Source organism: Rhynchophorus ferrugineus, unplaced genomic scaffold (assembly GCF_030347505.1).
Source record: "Rhynchophorus ferrugineus isolate W39M unplaced genomic scaffold, kcgeb_rfMv2 rfM1, whole genome shotgun sequence".
Classification (NCBI taxonomy): Eukaryota; Metazoa; Arthropoda; class Insecta; order Coleoptera; family Curculionidae; genus Rhynchophorus; species Rhynchophorus ferrugineus.
This window is the reverse complement of record NW_027472580.1, coordinates 29,283,790-29,307,388: the sequence shown is the minus strand read 5'-3', so window position 1 is coordinate 29,307,388 and position 23,599 is coordinate 29,283,790. Positions and strand designations below refer to the sequence as shown.

The 23,599-nt window shown below is 31.7% G+C and overlaps 1 protein-coding gene across 11 annotated transcripts in view; it reads right to left on the bottom strand.

Annotated features, from left to right (window-relative positions):
• The window catches only part of Cad87A (Cadherin 87A), a 727,969-nt gene that overhangs the window by 417,391 nt on the left and 286,979 nt on the right, over positions 1 to 23,599 (bottom strand). The window contains exon 1 of one of the 11 annotated variants that reach the window (XM_076419265.1): positions 21,909 to 22,123. The exons of the other annotated variants lie outside the window; for them this stretch is intronic. The gene's annotated coding sequence lies outside the window, so the exon portion shown is untranslated. Of the gene's footprint in view, positions 1 to 21,908; positions 22,124 to 23,599 lie in introns of those variants that run through there. 11 annotated transcript variants of the gene reach the window in all.

Sequence of the window (23,599 nt, the reverse complement as noted above, 5' to 3'; positions counted from 1 at the left end):
TGTGTTACTTTTGCTTTACCTGTCAGTTACATATAATACATTTATAATATAATTGAATAAGATGTTTCTAATTGGAAAATTAATCTTTCCATTTCAGCATTTTTCACAAATAATTTTGGATCTGTGGGTAAACAGGAACTTTATGCCAAAATTTGACACTAAGGCTGCTGTACCAGAATAAAGATCAATCAATCCTGTCCAAGTCAGTGCGAATTTTACAAATGTAAACATATTTTAAATATGGAGAAGATAAGGCGGTAGACAAGAAAATAATTTTTATTCAAATAAAATGTTCTTATATATAAATGGGAACTAACAGCTAGATGGTTTCAAAAAGCTTTTCTGCTATATATTGAAAATCATTTCTGTTAATAAATTAACAGTGAAAGAAAGAAGAAAAGCGAGCACAGGATTGAAGAGAGTCTGTGACGCAGTGCGAAAACTAAATAAGCCCAAATGTGAGAAAAAGAACAGAAGATAAGTTAAACATGCTTAGTAATACTATGAAGTCTAAAAGCGGATATAGAACAATACTTGCTGCAGATAATGGAGGAACAGACGAAATATAGGACAGAAGAGTAAAATGAGAGACGAATAGTAAATAGTAAAAATAAACTTGTTAAATTGAAAGATATAATATGTATTAATATGTATAAGCGATGGAAGCAATTCTTGCCAAAAACAATTAATGGTGACGATGGAAAGGTGGAAGAGCAGACGACATAATACAAGAACATGGCGATTGAAAATAGGAAGTAATAAAATAGTAGTAATTAAACCAAAATAAATTAATGCTTCCTCACAAAATAAAAAGATCAGAAAAGTGTAGAAGATGTGGACTGGATATGGGAACATTTTTGAGGAGAATTGACCAGTAAAGAAGTGTAAAAGGAGGAATAATTTATACAAATTAAGATAGATATATTTGCGATAACTGAAACGAAAAGAAGTGCATTTATAAAATGAGTAACGGACATTTATTTGTAGTGGAGTCATTAAAAATAAGAGAGCATCGGCAAGAGCATAAAAGCAGAGTATAAAGCAAGGAAGGTATAAGTGGAAAGAAGAAGGAAGAAGACTTGATAACCCCTTCACTACTTTTCAATTCAAAATTGAAGAACCACATTCAGCAGCGATCATATAGTGTGATTTCTCTGGTATAGCTTTCTGACATGGCCTAAAGACATTTTTATATGAAAAGTTACATAAACAAAATATGGGCGATAACATGAGATAGCTCATCAGTTTTTATGTAGAATCAGGGAGGATAGTGTCAAACCTAGTGTTATTCAAGTCAATTTTTGCGACCTGAAATTGAATAATTGTACAACATACTTATATCACATATGGACATTTATTCAATCGTCTTTAATGAATCCAATATTCTTAGCATGCTGACCATTAATATAAAATACGCTACTGTAAAAACACAGATTAATATTTTTTTAATTAATTTATTTATTAAAACTAGTAATACAACTATTAATTAACTTTAATCTGGCTTAATAAATATATTTATATAACATATTTTCCACTGAATCACTTAGTGTGCGCAGGTATGTACCAAAACGTCTTCACAATACACTTCAGTACTTTGTTTTGGAACCTCTTCCAAATCTACACTCCCCTTTCTCTTTTCTCTGAGTTTTGGCCAAGCAATCAATACAATTCCTGAACTTGATGTTGAGTTCATCGTGCTTCTTGTTTATATGCTCCTTTCATCTGGGCTTGGTATCAAGATCAATGCCAATTTATTTTGATGTATTGGCATATGGAATTTGCATGTCATTAATAAAAACACGCTGCAACGTGTTTATTCCTGATTCAGCTCTCTATAGTCCCTGATAATACTAATTTTACTTTATCAACAGCGAAGTTAGCAGTTGTCATAAATAATACCGTGGAGAGATCTATACAAGGGTCCAATACCAATACCAATAAAAGGGTCACTATTTATATGCTCTTTATATATTATGGGCTGTACGGCAGATGACCCATCAATTCGATGTTTTGAGTGCTCAAATTGTCTCTTGTTTGAGCCGATGTGTGAGAGCTCGCATTGTCATGATGAAGAACAATCTGGCGTCTCTTGTTTCTTTTCCTTATTTCACCGAAGACTTCTGGGAAACAAATGGCTGCATAACAATCAAAAATTACTGTTCTACGACCCTTTAGAAGCACTGTTGCAATATGACCAGTTTTCCTGAAGAAACAGGCCACCATTTTCTTTGAAGTGCTTCGTGCGCGAACAACTTTTGTTGGATTTGGTTCATCTTGTAACATCCATACAATCGACTGCTGCTTACTTTCGGGATGGTACGAATATATCCATGGTTCGTCACCTGTCACGATTTTATAAACGTCTTTCGAAGCACCGCGATCAAATTTCTTAAGCATTTCTTTGCACCAATCGACACGAGCCTTTTTTCAGCGATTGTCAAATTGTGTGGGATCCAACGCGAACATAACTTCCGCACAGCTAAGTGTTCATGTAAAATCGCATATATGCTATTGGAACTAATACTTAGGGATGCCTCAATATCACAATAGGTGACATGACGATCTTGCTTAAACATTTCGCACACAGCATCGATTGCCAGAAAACGCACAACAGCCGATTTTGGACGATCTTCACGAAACTGGACGAACAGCGAACCACAACCACGATTGAATTCACTAAATCAGCGATACACGGTGGTTTTTGATGGAGCTTCATCGTCCAAAGTCAAATTAAGTTGATTGATGCACTCTTGTTGTGATAATCCACGTTGAAAAAATCATCGCACGAAATCGTCCAAAATGTCAAACTTTACGAAGAAACCGTTAGATGGACTCACATGACAACAGTGTTGCCGATTCCCGAAATATAAATAGTGATCTCGTATGAATGAGATAAAGCACTGAGATCAGAATATGTTCAACACACAAGTAATGGATTTATAAATAAAAATAGTTATTTTTATATATTTTTTAGGCTTATGTATATTTTCTAATGATATAAATTACCCTTATTTAAATAGATAAACAATGTTACGTGACATTTTTCGCGAATCAAACACTTTCTTTAAAGCCGACCGTCCAGATAAGTCACCGTTCTAAACGTGTCGGTTCCGAGCTAATGAACCGCCTAATTAATAACAATCGCCAATCGTTTATCCCATGGTCATTTCGCCTAATTTCTCATCGTCGTTTGCCATTTTACAGATCAATTCATTAGCCATGGCGCTGTATAACGAGCCAGCGTTTTGGGCAGCGACTGTTCCGTAATGGATATTGATAGTTCGGACGTTTCCGTAGCGGTCACTTCGTTAATACGACCCGTGCCGCTCGTTAATTGTTAAAGTTTTACTCGGGAAAGGTCCTGTCGTTATGTCGATCTCACTGCCTGGACGGACGAGGGGTTGTTTGAAGACCGCCTCGGCCACGTCGTGGTCGGTGTTCGTTGTTGTTTGATCGACTGAACCTGTCAGAAATTGCAAGCGAGTAAATTAATAAGAGGGTTGCTTATTAAAAATGTAATCAACTAAGGAAACTAAGAACAATAACAGGTTGTCCATTTTAAATTTGCCTTTTTGGGTAGAGAATTGTTTGTCCTACAGAGGTATGGTAAATACTTAATATTTAACAGTGTTAAATTTGTGGGAACGAAAGTTTGTTGATTGTTAAATATGAACGTTATCTTTTTTTAATGTACCAGGTGAACTGGAAAGTCACTACCGGATTTTTCGAAAATAAACCATATAGTCTTCAAGAAAATGGAAACATTTATTTATTTAAAGTATTGAGCATTTGATTCTACCAATTTTGCCCAATTTTCAAGCAATTCGCGGACCCCACCCCAAAAAAATTGTTTGTCCCTTGATAAAAACCATTCATCGAGCCATTTTCTAACTTCTTCGAAATTAGCGAAATGCTGCTCCGCAAGCGTATGTCCCATTGTTGCGAAGAGTACGGCAGGTGCGAAAATATGTCCCATTCAAGTGTTTTCAACGCTTTATTGATCGGTTTTGATTTATGAGACGGCGCGTGATCGTGCTGTTAAATCACTTCACCATGTCTTCGGGTCTATTCTGGAGGTTTTTGGACAAATATGTAGTTCAAATCGATCATTTGTTATCGGCAGCGATCAATTATAAACTGTTTCACTAGGTTTCAACAGTTCATAATACACCATGCCACTCTGGTTCCACCAAACACAAAGCATTGTCTTGCAACCAAAACGATTAGGCATTGGAGCCGACCGGCCTACTTCGCTAGCTGATAACCATAATTTTTTGTGCTTAGGATTTTCAAAGTAAATCCATTGTTCATCACCTGTCATTATTCATCCGATTTTACCTTTGAAGCAGCATCTTCCAATCTTTTGGATTCTCGCCATTGATCGTAATTGGTCGCTAATCGTTTCTTGTTACATTTTCAGTAACTTTTACAAAATATAACATGAACAGCTTTGCAGCTTGACAGTACATACAGTACAACAAAATGACATGTGTGTCAAATCATAATACTGCGTATTTAAGCCTAGCGAGATCTGTTAGAAAAATCTGTACTGACTTTCGGATAAACCTGGTATTTTTGTTTAATATTTTAAAGTCTCCTTTTTAAATACTGACCATTACCTGGCCTGGACCTACGGCTTAACGTATACTTCGAACCACGGTCCTCGGCATTAAACCTTCGAACTGGCGAGTGATCAAGTGAGAAGACAGTCGATCTTACCCAGTTGGGTTGCAGGAGTGACTGGGATGATTTACCTTGTCGGATTTTGCACTCTCGTCTTATGGACAAACACGGTTATAAACATTCACAAATATAAATTTGGAACTATGGCCCAGCAGGATTCGAACCCGCCATTATAACAGCCTTTGCATTGACCACAGTGCTAACCAAGTCGACAATAATATATTTTATTGTTTAAATTCGACGCAGATTTTTTCTTCCCATTTTATCCTAGTTAAAAAGAGATAGAAATAAGCGAAACAGCCTATAAAATTCGATTGGTCGAACGAAAATAATTAGAAATTACAAACCTGTAAATGTTGTAAACCAAAAGTCTAGGTTAATGCGGCGGCAAGTATGCGACGTTCTGATATCATAAATTTTGATGACGTGCATTGAGTTTTTATTGGATCAACTATATGTGCCTTCATATTGTGAAATTATAAAGTATGTAGTATTAGACTAGAGTAATTTAAAACTAAAATTTAATAGCTTTTATATTTACGACCCACTTAAGGTGTAAATCACATAAAATGAATTGTGCAGTCCTTGTCTGTTGACATAGTTTGGAGGGTGCCATCTATGATATCACTTTATAATTCTTGCCACATGGACAGCGAATCATGGAACACGTTGTAGTGGTGAGATTCTATTATTGTGCGGACAATGACCATTACTGTGACAATCTCCAACCAGTTTGTATCATTTTTACTTATGTTACTGTATTGAATGTCTTTATTTAATGTGCATTGCGTCAATTTTGTGTATTTTTGCATTTTTATTTCTATTTGAGAGAAAAAGCCATTCAGATGAACCTTGCACTCTCCAGCCATATTAACAAATCAGGTGGCAAAAAAGGTCTTAGATATAACCTTCAGGGCCACTACCTAAAACTTTCAAAAACCTACTAATCCGACTAATTAGTAATAGTAATATTTCAAATCTTTTACCAATCATCTATCTTAAATTTTATGTCAAAATTCCTCACAATTTTGTAATATTTTGTAAATATATTTTAATGTTATCAATTTTATCTTATATTTTATAATTTTTAAACTTTTTCGCGGATTAATTCGAGCAAAGAAGAGAGGAATACACTTGTATTTCTTAATTTAAAGTGTAGCCACTGTTATTCATCAACAACACAGTTGATGATTTATCCTTTGAAAATTTTCGTCAAAAATTGTTGGTGAAAGTGATGAAATCCATTGGATATTTAACGTGAATTCAATCTACCGATACAAAAGAGTGATTATTAGTTCCTATACTTTAGTAGTTACTTAGATACATTTACAGCCAAAGAATATTAATGGAGGTTAAAGGAGATGTTTAGCAAGATTGGTATCTAATATTCGACTCACATACATGCATATTCATAGTAAAAGGAAAACGAATTAGATATATTGTGCATATTGATCGTGAGACAATTTTCTGCTTGCTTCAGTTGCAACGAAATTTCATACCATGTGAATTATCGAGAATTGTAGTTGGGAGATTGAATTTCTTAATTATAAAAAATTGCCTTAGTTACAAAGCAAAGGATTTTTTTTATTATAACGAAAATAAACCTAAATCTGTATACTAAGTACACCAAAATTGACTTAATCAAATAAAATTTCCAGCACTTGCTAACAATGGAAGACATTAAAACATATTGGGCATCATTGGATCACTGTAAATGGGACTAGGATCTACCATCGTGATCCCAAATTATGACAAGATGTCAAGGAGATGGTTCCATTTCTTGGCTCCAAAGCAAATTCGTATTTCAGAAGTTGACTAGAAAAAAATGTATGAAGTACCACATTGTTCTATGTACTTACTACTATGAACTACTTTGCCTATCGTTGTATGTATTGTATCTTATGCCTCAAAAATGTATTTTCCAAGAAACGTTTTTCATGAAAAGAGGATATATATTAGACAGAAAGAGAAAGAGAGAGAAGAGGGTTATTTTTTAAAACTTTTAGACTCTACTAGATCTCTATATATTAGCTCTACTTTTTATAAGATATATTTTTAATAAAACAATAAAATGTCGTAGGTTTTTATACGATATATATATATATATATATATATATATATATATATACAAAATTCATTGCATATTGAAATTATTTTATTACAAAATAATTTCAATATACAAAAAGCGTGTGCGAATATTCACCCACCTGGAAATACAGCTAATCTTATCTCAATCCATATTAACAATTCCCCTTATTTTGCATAAACCGGCCTTATAAAAAAATTTCTGTCCACCAATATCAAATTTACAAAAACTGAGCAAAATTTTAAATCATTGCAAATATGAGATTATCTATATAGAAAAACTACCTAAAAAACTAACTCTGTACTGCAGTAAAAGGATGTATTTGTTTAAACTTAATTAGATGACGTTACGTCAATGTATCTATTGTTGTACTGTTTTTTGAAGCAAAAGTTGAGATAAAACTACGCGAAACGTTAGTACAAGCTAGTATATATTTCCGTGTAAAAATAGTAGTACATAACTGAAAACACTGCACAATACAGTTAAAAGACGACATTAAACAAAACCATTTGTTTACTAAATGAACAGAACTTCCAGAGTATAAGATGAAAGCGTCTTAAAGTAAACCGTATCTCTTTGTGTAAACTAGTTCTATACATCACAACGGACTGGATACATTGGTCTAAAAGTTTTCTCGAAACAGAAGGGAACGTTGTTGTAAACTAATACCTTAGATCTTTCAAGGTCAAAAGCTAAATATGTTAACCACAATATAGACCGTGATGTCAGAGTGGGTGTTTTATTTTAATTGTCGTAAAATAATTCGTGTTGATTTCAAGAAGATTTATAAAATCAATAAATAGGTGTATTATGATATAATACAGGACGATTAAATATTTAAAATAAATTAATCAATAATAACAGGTATTCCCCTTACCTAATCTTTTGTGTTGAAAATGTCAAAATGTCATCTTACCAATTATTTACTAAAATTTATCTAAAAATGTGCGTCCATTGAATTTAATTACTAAGTGCAATGCTAAATTAGTTACTTAATTCGAAACATATTTAGAAATAATTTTAACTGAAAAAGAAACTAACGATTTTCGTATCTCTTAAGTTCCATCCACCTATCTACCTAGTAGTTTTGTCCTAACACCATATCACAACAGCTCAAACAAACAGCTTCAACAAACTTGGTGAAGAAGTCTGTGACACTGAACTGGTTAAGAGTGTCCTGTTCCAAGTACCTATGGGGATCACTATTTCTGAAGAATGGCAGAGTAGTAACAGCACTCTTCAATATTTTGTTCTGAAACTACTGATATCTATATATCATATAGCAATGGTTTATTGTAAATTAATATCCAATTCTTCTTTTTTCTTATATACATAAGCTCTCAAGCATAACTTCGCGTCCAATATCATTCCTGAATATTTTCCTGTGTTAGTGTATGGTACTTGCATATTGTTTATTTTGATTAATATGTGTTGATTTATCTAATTTGTGTTTACTGTACGTCAACATAATTAGTATATATTATTCAAACAAATTCTTCACTGCTGTTTACTATTGTTAATTTTGTTTACTGACGTTTGCAATTTCATTGCTGCTTCCTCGTGATCCTTACCTATAGCCATTAATGGTATCATCAGAAAAAAGAGTTATTGTACTATTTTGTATAAAGAAATCAATTAATTCTGGAATTTTACTTATATCTGTATTTCACCAAAGTCTTCTACTCTGACCTCAGAAATGTACAACGTGTTTGAGATATTACGTTCGGATAAAATCAAGATCGGAATAAATCTGAATGTCCCAAATCCACAAGAAATCAGGAATAAAAGTTTGTGGAAGTGTTATCGAAAGGAAGTCGATATTTAACTGCGACTTTGCTATTTTAAATGAAATCTGAGAAAAACCAGTTTAAACTACATCTAGTAAGAGACCTTTATTATCTGGTTACTTAAAAGGATGACGAAAAATGAGACTTACTAATTCTTATAAGAGAAATAGACTGGCGCAGGTTAAACATATAGTTATAACTAGCGTTGAGAACTATCGACTGAAAACAGTCGAAACAGTCGATTGTCAATAAAATAGTAAATTCATAGTAATTACTATTTTCAGTCAAATGCACGGTTCGACTGTTTTTTTCAATTCGTGATATCAGACGAAGATCTACGAATCCTTCCCTGTATAAATTATGAGAAAGGAAAGGATGGAGATAATTACTTGGAGCTATTAATTTTATGTGTGCTTATATTTTCCAACGGTAGTATAAGCGAGACTGAGATGTATAAATTCCTTCACAAACTAAACTTAAAACAGAGAACAGAAACAGAAAAAAATAATTACTGAATACTATTATAATGATTATACATAACATAAAATTTGTAATTTAATTTTAAACGAATATAGTAGAATTACGATTATATTTGAATGTTCAATGGATGTGTAAAAAGTAATGGAATTTTTCTATATAATGGAATAATAACCACAAAGGTTTTATTGTATTTTAATGTGTTAATAGTTATTTTTAAATAATATGCTATAATAAATCTCTACAATAGAATAGAACTTAAACAAAACCTAAAAACTAAAGATGTACAATAACCATAAATACTATATAAAAATTAAACATATACCTAATCCTAGAAAAAAAAAACTAACCCATGGCATAATTAAAAATGATCTGACAATATATACAATATATTGTTATTTACAAGCAAACTACCAAAAAAATCATATATTACATATAAATCTAGGTAAGCATAAATTGGATACAATTTTGTCAAGGTCGAGGCTAGGACGACAGAGCCAGAACGTTAAAAATCAGTCGAATAAAACAAGAAGAACCAAAAATAATAACCAAAAGTACGACTGAAACAGTGGAAAGTAAATAGTAACAAAATCAGTCGGCAGCAAAAAGTAGTTAATTATTAAACAGTCGATAGTTCTCAACACTAGTCATAACTAACAACAATAAACCTGTTTAACGTGTTTTTGTAAACCAGGTTAGTTGCTGCGAAGTTACCTGACCCTTCAGATTTCAGGGGGGAATGTCTTTTTTGATTTTCCCCGCTAGATTTTTCGAGATTCTCCATATGTCTGCGAGCGCGTCAAGTCTTTGATTGAAGAGAAGTGCGTCCTACTTCTCCTCTCTCCAGACTTTGACTGTCTCACGGACTTGACTGGATGTCTCGCTAGCCTTCTTTTCAACGTCGGAGTCTAAGGTTACACGAGCTCTTCTGTGAAGCCTGTTCTTATTTCCTCTCGTTGTCGATACAGTGTTTTATCGCTGAAGCACCTCCCTCGGGTTCTTGGTGATGGTGGACAAGGCTGGTCCAAGAAACATTTTTCTGTACGCCGATTCGCTGAGAACATCGGGGTGGGGAATACTCTTCCAGCTAGGAACTTCTCACGCTGATAAAACATGTACGTTTCGGACTCTGACTCGGATTTGTGAGTGATATTTATGGTGATAGGTGCGATAAGGTGTCCTCTACCAGGTTTAACTTCCGACACGTTTCGTCTAGCTTCGGTACGTGAACCCCCGTTATCCGAAACACTCGACAACGAGCCGATGGGATTCCTCTTTGTTGGACACGTCTGTTCTGTTTACTCGGTGCGCTTCTTGGTTGGCTAGTTTCACCAGTCATTCATGCGATATTATATCTTGTATCAAGCCATAATTCTTTTCCCATGTCTTAAATATTAGGAATATCAGTTAAAGTTCTAATAAATTAGACCCGTTAACTATCCAACCTAAAGATTTCTACAACTAACGTTAACTTAAATTTGCGTCGCAACATTTATACTAAATTTATTTAAGAAAATCTAATTAAAAATTAGTCTAAGGTTAAGATTTGATTATCAAAGTTTTGAACGATAACGTATATCTTCAAAAAATACCCACTATTATTTAATCTACTTTACTAGACTAAGTTTCAGTCAGAATCGATTAGCGAATGATTCAAAAAACGATTAATCAATAGATTAGGGGAGTAATCGAGCCTTATCATCTGGTAAGGTAATCCAAGGCGTTAAACCCGTGAATAGTATCAAACTTTGAGCATCCTTCTATAGTTCGCTCTAACATTAATTAAAACTTCTTAGTTAAGATGAATATTCATAGTTAAGAAGATTTTACCATGAAAAGCCAATGATCAATAAATCTACGTTCGCGTAGAGGGAGAAACTTTAAGGCCTAATTTAAATTTTGTTTTCGTACGATTGTTTTCGCTCAATGATGATGTTTTAACAAAACGTGACTTAACGTATCAATATTAATTTAATCGAGACTTCTCAGATGAATATATTTTTTATGTATATAGTATTACGCCAAGTCAAAACATGTCCCATTGTATGGAATATTATGCATACTTATATAGAAAACTGAGAAAAGTTAAAATTAATATTTACTACGTACTATATATATTCAAAAATGGCACATGCGGCACGGCACATATATTACTACAACCAGGCATTGCTGCCAGCTCTACTTTCATTCCGTAGATTTACTGTTTCTATAGAACGTACATTAACACTATCAACTATGGATGTATAATTTTTGAAATATGGCAGCACTTTTAGGGAAAATGCAAGCAATGTAATTGTAAATGAAAGGTGACACTATTATTAAGCGATTTTGTTTAGTTTTAAACATAACTGGTTACATTTTTGTATCATAATTCCCGAATTTCTGTAACTATGAAAGAATATCTGCTCTCTCTACCCACAAGGGAAGAATTTCCTCCCCTATTTTCTTGACCAATTTGAGACTTGGAAAACATAGCGCAGATCAAAACAACAAAAACATTATTCTTGCTTAATAAATAATAGCAATCGATAATTCTTTCCTGAAACTCATGTACAGCGTCTAGATACAGTAGTTGTTCAAATAATATTAACTATAAAAAACTTTATTAGTAAGAAGAGGGAAAAAATAATGCAAAGCGACACCTTGACAATATGTTAGTTGCATTACATTAAGTTATAATCATTCCTTAAACTTAGTAGTTTATAGGTATAAAATAATTTTTAAAAAAAATAACCACGTAATTTGAAATAATAGATATGGCAATAAAATGAATAATTTGCTGAACATTTTTTTTTGATTTAGATAAGTTGTAAGCTATTTGTCAATTAGTCACTTAACAGTTTTCGTTGGTGTTTGATGTTGAACATGCCTTTTCTCAATTAATTTTAAATATGTATCACTAGGAGATTTTTACACAAAGAGCGTAATTAATTTGAAAGAATATACAACTGGGTGGTAATTAGTTTTAATAAATATTATGATATGACATTTCACACCATTCAATTTTAATAGAATATAATAACAAGGCCTTTTCTGGAACTGAAAAAAAAACTACAAATTAGTACATCTAATATTATTTTGCAAAATATCATTCATCGCTAACTACTTCCTTTACCTAGCGTTTGATGTCAAAACAACAAAACCTTATCGAAGATCGCAGAAGAAAAGTTAGAACTAATACTTGTAATAAGACAACATATACTTTTTGATTATTGATTATTTAAAGTATACTAATTATTAGTTACTTGAAGAGTACCCTCGGCGAATTTCTACAAATCTTTTTCATGATTTAAAAATGTAGTTTTCAGCATAGCTACATATATTAAATTATTTTTAACAAAAATATTGAACCGACTTAATAAAATAAATTAGGAACTGACTAAATAGCAAACAATTATCAAACTTAGGTTTTTAACACAAAAATAACGCTTTAGAATAAAATATGCAAAAAAATACAACCTATGTACAACACGTATTTTATATTCTGCTACATACACACAATTTAGTTTAATACCTACCTAAATATATTTATCCATTCACAATATTATTTTAACTACTACCAACTGATCACCGAGCAACAAATTAGATTTGTTTTGCTCGTAATTTAATTTTGTGTATATGTCACAAAATTATATTATTATTTTTGTATTGTCTAGACTCGGCATCGTATTGTTTATGAAGTCGGTTGATTTTTTGTTAATATTATTTTATTTTCATCTTTTTAGTATTTAGTTATTTTATTAAGTATTACAATGGATAGCACAAGTAAAAGTCCAGCCCGTATGAGGAAAAATAGGAATAAAGAAACAATGATTGAAAATAAGGAGTGTTTGAGACACGGGGTCAGCTACCTGGTCTAGGTTTGACAAATGTTCTAACCAAACTACAACAAAAAAAGTTACTGCCCTATTGGGAGTCGAATCCGCGACCTCCGCGTGTGAGCTCAACGTTATAACCGTTACACCATAGAAAAAGTTGATTGCACGGTTTCTAAAACATCTCATGTGATATGGTTAGTACTTAAAAAGCAAACTGACTGACTTTAATACACCACTACTTCCGATTTTTCCTCTCATCAGTTCAGCAATAATATTATACACCAATATCTGATTACTTAGATAAAGAATATGAGATAACATTGTACGTGCCTTTGAAATTTGAGGTTTTCCCTCGAATTCCACCCCTTCCCCCAACAGATCCTAACTTGGTTCCAATGGGACCTTGGAGGTGCTCTCTTTCGCATAAAAAATATTTTAAAATTTTTTTCGGTCCATAATTAACGGAAGATTCTCCTTATTTGAAGTCGGTAAAAAAAATTAGAACCAAATGACAGACTTTTGATGTGCTTGTAGATGTTAATGATATGTTTGTATAATGATATATTTTGATATGTTAAATCGCTAATAACTACTTGATAATATTAGCAAATAAGAATGATATTTATATTTACGCCATCATATTTACTTGGTACTTAAAGGTACTTTAATACCTTTTTGAAATTGTCTTAACATTCTAGTTTTAGATCATTTCAGATTAGATCTTCATATTAATCAATTTCTCTTTTTGTCGCTGATCGTTGTATATTTGAGCTAAAACTCAATTTGGCCTCAAAGGTCTGAGAGGAAATTGTCACTATTTATTCACTTTATTTATAGACCAGTATCTCAAAGAACAATATATCAGACAAAAAAGCCCGACTTCAGTGTCTATGTAATATGTATTTTCCTTCTTCGACACTATCTCTAATTAAACCAATTAGCATTATAAATGTATTAGCTCTTTGAGTTAAATAAATGACAATTTAAAAAAATAGGATGCTATAAAAATGACAATGTGATATTATATATTATATATTTTAGGATTAATTGACTAGTTACTATAAAATATAAGTATTTATATATGCGATTTGTATAACCTAAAATAAACAAGGTGAGGAATTGGTTTATTTTGTAACGATTTATTTAATTTAATTTTATGCTTTTCAATTAGGAATAATTTACGGGCAACATTTTAATTCGCATTTAACGTGTTACAATTTTGCAGATTAAATAATAATATATATGGGCTCTAAAATATCTATTATATATTCATACAATACGTATGAACGATTACAATTTATATTGTGTAAATATTTATATTAAAAAAAAAGATTAGTTTGTATTAGTTAGCGTCAGGTTTATGGAATTTAATATATTTTTTTTGATAGTTTACTTCTAAATTAGCAAAACAATTGACAAATAATTAAATATGTTATTGAAAGCAATCGGCCTCAATCATTCTGGCCTCGGCTACTATTTTCCAGATCGTCATTTACGAGTTTGAACCATATATTCTTTTCAAGAGCACTATGTCTACGATAGGTTTGTTCACCTTTTATTTGACAAACATGTTTGTTGAAATGTGGTTGGATAATTATTACTTATTAAGAAACTATCTTGTTTCTCTTAAATTACTAATTTGGAATAAATGGATCACCCTATAAAAAGAAAGAACCAGAATGCTTTTTAACTCAGTCATTAAATTAAATTAACCGTTGAATAAATAAAATTGTACTTAACATTTTAATTTGTATCTGCCGTAATGTAAATTGGTGAATGAAATAAAACATATTGTAAGAGCGAATTATTTTTTTAATATTTTTTTTAAATTAATCTCTAAGAAACGAACAAAAAAAGAAACACTTGTGGTTCGAAGAGTTGGAAATCCCATAATCGACTGTTAATATGCCCAAAGACTTTTCGAGCTCTGTGAAAGTTTATTTATGCAGCCGCGACCGTCCGAGTAACTACGTTTTTCAATTGTGTCGATTATATAGTGTTTTATGCTGCACAACCCAAGTTTTCATAACGGTGAGTATTTTCACAGAGTATTCCAGTTTCCTTTTTATTTTAATTCTATTCATTTATCCATTCAGTTATCTACTCATTCATCTAATCAATTATATATTAAGTTTAAATTTATATTCATATATTTACTCAGTTATCAATTTATTCTAAACATTATCCGCCATTCATTTAATTTAATTATTATAAATCATAATCACTATAAATCAAAGGTAATAGTTTTATGGTTGCAACTGTAAATACAAATTGTCGATATCTTATAAATCAGAGGCTAATGCCATAGTGGCCAAAGTTTCTGATGTATTGTTATGATCTATAGATAATTTGAACCATACATAAATGCCACCGAAAGTGGTTTCTACTGGCTCTCGATGGCAGCGTATCTAGCGTGTGGCTTTTAGCTTTCTCCCTTGTACGTAATATACGTCCATCATAGCTGGAGCTGGAGAAATGAGTGTACTAGTAACAGTACTGTTCATTTGTTAATTCGTTTATTTATTTTAAAAATACAGCTTAATCCTAGCGAGGCCTATAAACCTTAGTGACAGTAGATCTCGCGCGTTATCCCTTGATCACATTGCACGTCATTATTTAGTGTTAGGACATAAGCTGGTACGTCGCGTGCTATCCATTCGTACCGTGTGCACATGTCATACTTCATCCAAGCATAGTTTATCATTGCTAGCAGATATCGCTATGTCTTTCATCATTATTCTCTAATGACACGTTTAGGCATTGCTATCACTATCGGCATTGAAAACTCAACAGACCGACGTACAAATTCAATTACCAGTCAATTGGCCTTAACTATCAGTATCATCACCATTGTTAATCAACCTGGCCGATAATTCCTTTAATAAGTATACGACTGATTTAAAGTTCTTTATATCTTACTCTTATTCTCGAAAACTGGTTGCACAGGTCCTTTTTTATCTATTTCAGAACTATCGTCCGACTATTTCCTCAAGAGACGTTTACTTTTTTACACCTGTTTACTTTTAGTTTAATTGATTTGTTTTTGTTTGTAAGTACTTTATTTGATGTTTGTTTTAATTGGGTATATATTTGCTTGTTACTAAAATAAAGAAATGTCCTTTAACAATAATTTAATTTTTATTTACGCCTACATAATAAAATTCGCTTTACTACAATATGTGTACAATTTAAAATTACCGCTGTCACCATTCATAAATTACATCTGAATTTTAATTACTGCCCAAAATACCTATAATATTGATATTACTTTGATTCAATTTTAAATTGCTTTATTAGATATTAGTTAATATATTTCTGATAATTCAATATCTATCAACAAATATAGAATATAAAACATTATCAAAGGTAAGTATATTATGGCAGAGTTAAAATTTCTCTCTTTCCATCAATACACATATATAAATTATAAATACGCATGTACTAAAATAAAAATGTTTTTTGAAAAATATGAACTAAAAACGTAAAAAATATACAAATAAAAGCTCCGTTCATATTAATTGCTATTTGGCGTAATATAATTTCGAAGATCAAATAAAAATACATGGATAATTTAAGAAATTCTATTTATATTCTGTCCCGCATCAATACTTTAAAAAATTGAAAAGATAAATATTGGAAGTTAAAAATATAAATAATTATCCACGGAATTTAACAGAAGACAGACAGACTATTCGCTCTGGAAAGTTTGAGCAACACAAAACAGAACCAAGCACCCAAAATCCAGCAATAAACGGAACTATAAAACTCATCAATATGATTAATGAAGAATTTCAACTAAAACCAAGTCACAAAATATCACAAAAAAAGCAAATGAAGTAAAATCCTATAGATTTATTCCATTGTAACGAGCACTAGAAAAAATATTTAAACAGGAAATCCCATTTAAAAGACTAAAAGCAATTATAGAAAAAATAAATAAGAAAATGTATAATACTTGAATATCAGCTTACATCTATAAACATTCAATAATTCAATATTCACTTCCATGATTCTAACAAATTTAGTGATGGATTTATCTAAACCGTGACTAAACCGTCCTTTCTGAGAAATACACATTTTATTGCATTTAGAGCATTACGAGGTTGTTTATTAATTTTACATTTTTCATTCTCTTCGTTCTACTTTTGCTTCTCCATTAGTCTTTTGAAGGTTAAATTCTTCTTGAACACTCTTTGCTGGGTATCCTTTGCAAGTTCGGCGAGTGGCAAGATACCGTTCTCATCGATCAAGTTCTATGTGATAACTTTAAATACACTTTTCGTGAAGCAGTTTGCAATTCATTCTGCACTGACTTGATTACCTGACAACATCATTACTATAGTGTATTTTGAAGCTTTAAATAATGCGTTCGTCTAGCGGTTGGAATTTAAAAGTATTGTTCACAGATAAGTACTTTATTAGATTACGAATGTCTCCTAGTGCAATAAAATTATCGAAAAACAAAATAATTTAGTGTAGTGTTTATTGGAAATTCTTGACATTTGTAAAACATCGTAGTTTTGTGTATTCTCCAATGATGATTGGTTCAAGTTTATATGTCCCGGTATTGTTTGGTACAGTACTATGTAGTATACAATATTTGCTGTTTTGCCCGCCATGCCTTTGCTAGCACCGAACTAGCTACCAGAATAGAATGGACTTTTTTCTAGTTTGCTACATTGCCACATTTTTGTCCCAGCACTATTGAAAACATATTCATCTACGTCCGTGTATTCAGATAATTTCGATCTTTTACTATTTACACGCAACCAATTTTCTTCATAAAATCATTCTCTAAACTTTAGAATAGTGAAAAATATATTTGTGGGAATTTATAACATTTTAAGAGATTTCTTTGATTTTTTCTTTTGGAATTTTACACATTGTAGTCCACATACTTTTCGTATATTTTTCCTTTCTCAGTGATACTCAAGGAACACTTTTTTCGTTTCTCATCTATTACAATTTTACAAACAGCACTGTAAACCTTACTGAGCATTAAACAACAATGACTTTATTTCCTTCAATGACGAAAAATTTATCTGGTCTGATCCCGTGGTGATATTAATTATTGTGGAATTAAGAGAGAATAATTGATAGCATATGTATGTAAAGGTTATAAGTTGAAAAAATTCGTTAAATAGTGTCAATAAAACTTTCTATATATGTACTGTAATGATTAAGAATTCGTTAGAAAGAAGTTTTTGATAAATGTGATAAAATATCATATATATTCGTCATGTACAGATATATATTACTTTAGCACAATCCTAGGCAGACAGTAGATGACTTAGAAATATGCTAAATCGAGGAATTCGTTAAAAAATATTATATATAATAAACAAAATATGCAACAGAACTGCTTAAGTCTATTATAATAGTACAAACATAGTGAATTACATATAGATACCGTGTTTTTGTTTAGGAATGCTTAATTTAATTTAATTGAATAGAACCTATTAATTAGAAATAACCATCTATTGGAAATATTATGGCACTTGAAAACCTAATTATCAACCAGAATTCCGATAATTTCAGCAAAATTAAACTGTTAATTCACCTCTATTACAACAGATAACGAACTATTTCCGAAAAAGTGTTATTAAAAGAATTGGGAAGACAATAAATAAAAAATAGCTATAATAAAACTGCGGCAGCGGACGCTCTCCATCTCCCGTCTTCAGTTCGATGGTGCTCAAAAGCCACGAAAATTGGCAGGAAAAAAGAATAAAATTGACTTCACGACATCAAACATTTGTTTTCTGTCGGGCGGAATAAAAAGCCTTTGTTGGGAGACTGATGCGGGGTCTGTACATTTAAATAAATAAGTAAGGGCTTCCCCAAATATATTAAATTTCGTTGGGATATTGCGTAAGCTATGCCTGACCGAGCAATATGTCCGGGTGTTTCCTTTTATTGCCGGGGATGACGTGAACAGAGTAATAATAATTTACTTAAAGACACCTTTTTTTCATCGTCCGGTATCTCCAAAATTTCGTAACGAAATGAGGCCCAAATAGGCATGGAAACATTTAAGAAGAGTAATAATCCCAGGAAAATATTAATAAGCCCAATGTATTCAATCATCTTCGATATATATACAGGGGATAGATAATATAATATGAACACCATGCATATGTATAGGTAATACATATCGATGCATGTTGGTATGTATCGATATTTCTTAATTTTTTTAAAAATATCGATATATCGAAATATTGATATTTCTCTCGACACCCCTACTCTAAGCTGTGAAAGAAGAATGTGGTATGGTGAGGTATGTGGTATCCAATGAATCATCGTTTACACTGTTTCCTACAAATCACCGGGTTTATATATGGGGAACCCCAAAAGAAATCTATGATCCGGACTACCTGCATCCTACAATCAAGCATGGAAGAAGTTCCGTTGCTAATTGGGTGACAATATCTGGACATCCTCAGCGATGAAGTTATAATTTGAATAATATATAACTTATAACTGAAATGAAAATGTGACAACATTCTATTAGAAACTATTCAGATACTGTACGAATAAATTCCTCGATGAATTCCAGCTGTTTTAAAAGAAAATATAAAAGAAATATTATTTTATCTATCGTCTTTGTATATAGTGTTTTAAGCTTTCTCTTCAATAATTACGTCTTTGTCATTTAAGCCATTTCTTCATTTTGGAAAATTCTTTGAGCTACTTTTCTTCAAGTTAATACATTTCAGAGGGTATTACAGCAAAGAGTTCACAATAGAATATGATAAATGTCTTTGACAACAATATTCTTGTTGCCAATATTTGGCAACAAGAATATTGTTACAATAGTAGTTAACAATAGCTACGGGAGGTACAATTAAATATTACAGATACAGTTTGCTTTTTGAGGCAGCCTACGTGGTGACGACCAATATTATAGATATTAATTATGTTCCAGTAAAAAGTTGGAGATTTCGATGCAGTGAATTAGACAAAAAATGAATTTAACAAAAGAAGACATGAGACCAATGTTTGCTGATTATATTCCGCAGCATTATATAACAACAAGCCGGGAAGCAGGTGCTCATGATTGGTATAACATATGTTATAAATGGAAATTGGTCCTAAAATAACAGCTAAAAATAAACTCACTATCGAACATTTCAATAAAAAGAACAGCATGCAATACAACAGTGGATCGAGAGCTTTAGTCTCATATTAGTTTTGGGATCAAAGGCTTCTCCAGTAATTACAAGGTGCAAGATTACACAACAAAGAAGGTTTTCAACTACTAGATGAACAACAAATCGTTTGCAGATTGGATATGATCAAATCTTGAGAGAACTGGTGTAGGTTGTTGCGTAAAAGCAAAACATAGTTCACAAGCAAAAAGCAGGTATCACTAACTATAAAACAACATAACTATAACACAACATTCCATTGGACAAACCATAGTGGATGAAGAACTCTTAGTGAATATATAATAGTGAATATATAATTCATTTAAAAAAAATGTTCTTTGAATATCTATAATCCAAGCTTATTTTGAAATAAGATTTCTTTTAATTAGAACTGTGATAACCAATTTAAGCGTTAAAAGGGTATAGCCCTAAAAGTAAATGTAATGGGCTATTATTAGATCATCTATTGTACAAAAAATGTTTAAAAAATACATATCAAATCCTATATAACATCAAATAGAAAATAGTTACAATTGGATTTTAGTTCAAAATTGCCATAAAATTATATAATTTTATTTATTATATGTATCATGTATATTTATTCTTAATATTGGTCATATATGATATATTTATGAAGTATGTATGTATGTAAGATATAGAATGTAATTAACACGTATCCATTGCTCTGAAAATAATTGAATATACGTAGAAACATCATATTATTAGAACTATTAGGCATTGGAAAACAATAACACTTACATTGAACCGGAATATGTAGTCTATATATTCTGTAAGAATACTATTTTTATCCAGAAACACAGTTCCTTATTATTATTTCAATATCAAGTTTAGCTATGTTTAACATATAGTTTTTAAATTGTTGTAAAAAATTCTACTTTAGTCAGAAATGGCTATTAATAATTAACATTAACAGCACAATTAACAATATCAATTAAAAAATAATACTTAAAAAAGTGTAAACATGTTTCTCAAATTCTTTAGTGAAATTGCTTTATTATTTACTAACCAATATTGATACACATCTATTTAAAATTCTGTATATAAAATCATTTATAATTTTTTGATTTAGGACAGAGAAACCATGCCATAAAAATACATCCAGTTTCATTTTAATTATTGTGGATTTAGCTTTCTAATTGGATCTGTGATAACTAATATAAATATTATAGGAACATAGCGCTAAAGGTGAATCTAATGGGCTATTATAGATCATCTACAATATTTAAAAAAATACATATCAAATGCTCTATAATAAACGGATTTTAAATACCGACTACCACTCATGAAATCAAGATAATCGAAAGGAGACATTAGGAGAGAGTCCAATTTCAAGTACATCAAATCATTTAATCTTATAAAGCACTCAAGAAATTAAGTAATGGTCGATGAGTTCTTCTAGATAATGTTGGGGTATTGTAATAAATACTATCTTAGTCCGCAAAGACTACTAACAATTAAAATTACAATACAATAACAATAAAAAAAGAAGACAATTAACAATACTAATAAAAAATAATACTTTATTCTAAATTAATCCAATATAAATATTAAACGACTATAGCGCTACCATCAACGTTAAATAAAAAAGTTAATAATTAATAATTTAACATATTTTGACTTATATTTATTATTGCCATATTAACAGCTACAATAGGATTTTAGAATATTGCCAAAAAATTATATAATTTTGTTTATATGTATCATATATATTTGTTCATATTAATGGCCATACATTTTCTAAATTATGTCACAAATGTATGCTATTAATAAATAGACATTTTGCAAGATATTAAAATTGTCATAGTACTCGAAATAATATTATTGAGAAACTTCAGAAAACATTAGAGCATTGGAACTTTATCATGAATTAATTATAGAGATATCTTACCAGAATCATAGAACCCCATTCATAACAAACATAGTAAAAACACCTGGAACGCGAACGTAGATACCTGCATAACCAATCGAACAGTAACAAGCGGTCGCCGATATCGCGGGCGGCTTGGACGACAACGGTCAACTTTCCGAACTTCCGAGGCTGAAATTCGTCACGAGAACGCGAGCTTTCGCGAAGCGGTGACGGCGACGGTGCGGATTCGAACTGATCGACTCCCGCGCGGCTCCTGGCGGACGTGGTTCGACACACACTGACGATCCACGACTCCCGAATTGTGGCGTGACGCGGCCCGGAGTTGGAAGTTGCTCACGGCGACGGTGCGAGATATGGGTCGCTGAAAATTACGAGATATGGGGGAGTTTCTATATAGGTGGAAATATGGCATTCGGTCAGAGGCATGTAAGTTTTTTTTCGTTGCCGTTGCGTGTTGATTAATGATGGCAGTTGGGAAGGAAACGACGACCAACGGTGAAAAAATTGAAAAATCCTCGTCGAAATAATCGAACATAAACTCTAGGTAAAACGCGAACTTTTTTCATTACTTCGTCATAGCGGCGGTTAACAAATGAAGGGCGTGTCAGTTCCGAAAAATTGTAAATGCAATGTGTTTAGCTCAATTCGTCAGAAGGCAAACAAAAACAATAGGTCGCGGAATAAAGGAGCACTTGATTTATCACGGAAACTTTTCTTTATACAATTGGTTTGTTTGACACTGGCGCAGAATATTAAATCTTTTGTAAAATATTCACTTGTATTTTACCTTCTTCGCAAATATATAGCAAAATTATATCAAAATATGAGCCAAGACCCTAAACACATATTATAGACATGGAAGCTAAAAAAAATTCAACAATTAACTTTTATTGGTAATAATGTAATACTGAGTAACAATAACATATAATCTATTTAAAATAACAGTGAACTCATCAAATGTTTAATGTATTGCCTGCCGCAATTTGTAAGTTCGTTTTAGGATCAGACAATATTTTCATTAGAGATACAATGACGTCTGATACGTTCGAACATGTAACCGAATCAGCGTACAAAAGTTGTACGGTGGTCAAACGTCTGCAAGATTCAAAACAAAAAATATAGTTATAATTACTAAAGGGTATAAACCAGCAAACGTCTTATCGTTTGAAAAATATGAAATTGCAGCTTAGAAAATGCCAAAGCCATTAGATAGTCAGCGTCAAAAACTGCCGAGGTTTTTATTGAAAATCTTTATTAGCGTGTTATAGCTGCACTGAATATGGGCACAGTCACTAAAATATTTCAAAAAATTAAAAACAATATAATCTTGGATTCACCGAAAAGAAGCCGTCCTCATACGAAGCGGGCGAGGAATCAAGATCAGCTTGATATGAGCTCCATTAGAGATCAAATATATGAAATGCATAAAAATAATGAATAGTTTTTTTCAATATAAACGTAATTTAATATAATTGCATCACAGGAAACTGTTAGTGAGGAAACTATCTTTAGAAAACTTACAGATATGTAGCTCTTTGAAGGATGTAGAACATTCATTCATATAATGTTGGTTAATATAAGATTTAAATGCTGTAAAGATAAAATAAAATGTCTAACGATTGTCTAATGATCACCAATAAGTGCATTGACAAAGGCTGAAATTAAGGAATGGCTTGCAGTACATAGTAAACTATTTCAAATTGTCACTC